Genomic DNA, 1,836 nt, shown 5'->3' with positions numbered 1-1,836 from the left:
ATTCTGCTTTTACGATTTTGATAGATTCAGTCATCAAAGTTGTAAGTCCAATATTAAGTTCCATAGTAGCCAAAGGTATTTATTTGTGTGTTGATCCACTAGGAAAATAGCTTTGTGGTGCTAAATTACAATTGGACAATTTAGGATAATTACTAAATAATTATTCTGACAATAAGCAAATAGAAGACTTGAAATTAGATCCAGTTAATCACTAATCCTCAGAATCATATTCTAAATTATTTTGGTTTAATATGGCAAGTTCAGGCAATAATATTAATATAAGGTGTTTTTTTCTTAATATAATTTCCAAGGAACAAATACTATTTAAATGTGTATAATAATGTGTAGAATTCTATATGCTCTGTGCCTTAAAAAATAGAGCAAAAGAATAATATAAAGAAAAATAAAAGAGCAAATATTAATAAATATTTGTAAGAATATACATATCATTGCAGTGTATGTGCAGGTGTGTGTGTCTATATATGTGCATCTGCAGTGTTCACAGAAGCTGATAATAGTTTTGATGTTTGGAATAACATCATGAGATTAAGGATAACATCTCTAAAATGCAAATGCTTAGCAAGGTAATTCCTCATAAATTCATGGTGATAACTAAGTAATCTAGTACACTTAAAGTGCTCTGGAATAATGCCTGGAGCACGTTAGGGGCTTAAGAAATGTTAGACACTATTAGAATATACAAAATTGTAATTTAATGTCCATTGTGAGAAAATGTATTATCTGATATCAGTAACCAATGCATGAATCGTCTGCTATAATTCTACACAAATGTTTACTGTGATTTAGATCATTCTCTAATGGACTATCTGGTTCCCCCACCTTGAGTTTTAGCATTAGGTTGGATTTAAAACGCTAGCTGTACCATTTACCAGCTGGGTAAACTTGGGCAGTTTTTAAGTTTTTCTGATTACCACTGTGTTCATACCATAAGAGAGACTGTGTGTATTATACAGCAACACTGTGACCATTAAGTGACAAACGATGGTACAGCGTAAATGGAGTGCCCCAGGGGTTCCATAAGTAATAGCTATTAATAATACTACTAATATTACTAATGGCAAAACATCTTGTCTCCAGTGAAAGTGCATCATACTTTTTAATTTATTTATTTGCTAAATATATAAGGATATTTTTTAACCCAAATATGATACAATTTAAAGCTTGTGAAGAATATGATCTATGCATTGGACTTTTTTTATATTTCCATCCACAGAGACCACAGGAGAGGTCCACAAAAGGTTTTGATAAACACTTTGTGTTTTTAAAATTTTTTTAAACAGGGGCCATGCTAATTTTCTCTGTATCATTCTAATTTTAGTATATGTGCTGCCGAAGTGAGCACAGATACACACTTTTTAAAATGCTTTTTACCTAAAACTTTTCTCTATGATTTGACAAATGTGCTTAAGACTTCATAATCTACCTCATGAAATGTTCACGTTGCTTGAGACCACAGAGGTGAAGTCTCCTAGTCTTGAATCTCAGCCAGCATAGGAAACCAATCTCTAACATATCTGACTTATGATTAGCAAACTTTCAGTTGAATGTTTTCATAATTTTGGACTACTACTTCTCAGTCTGTTCCTTTGTCATAGACATAGCTCCATTTTTGAAAGATTGTTATATTTGGAAAAATTATGATTCCTTATAACTACTTCCCTTTGGCCAAAATATGTCACTTTGTGCGTATTTCCTTACCGCATTGCATCTTGCATCTTCTTTTTGCATGTCTTTCTTTCCCACTAGATCTGGAGCATTTTGAAGGTAAGACCAAGGACAGCACCAATTCTGTTCCCAAACCATACAACATACAAC

General features: G+C 32.4%; 1 non-coding gene across 1 annotated transcript; it reads right to left on the bottom strand.

The window, feature by feature from the left end:
* Positions 1 to 1,255: 1,255 nt before the first annotated feature.
* On the bottom strand, positions 1,256 to 1,363 carry LOC138396146 (U6 spliceosomal RNA). Its single transcript, XR_011235622.1, has one exon. It is a non-coding gene; the product is annotated as a U6 spliceosomal RNA (small nuclear RNA).
* Positions 1,364 to 1,836: the final 473 nt, after the last annotated feature.

Source organism: Eulemur rufifrons, chromosome 15 (assembly GCF_041146395.1).
Source record: "Eulemur rufifrons isolate Redbay chromosome 15, OSU_ERuf_1, whole genome shotgun sequence".
Classification (NCBI taxonomy): Eukaryota; Metazoa; Chordata; class Mammalia; order Primates; family Lemuridae; genus Eulemur; species Eulemur rufifrons.
The sequence above is the reverse complement of the archived record's forward strand: the minus strand, read 5'-3'. Positions and strand labels throughout refer to the sequence as shown.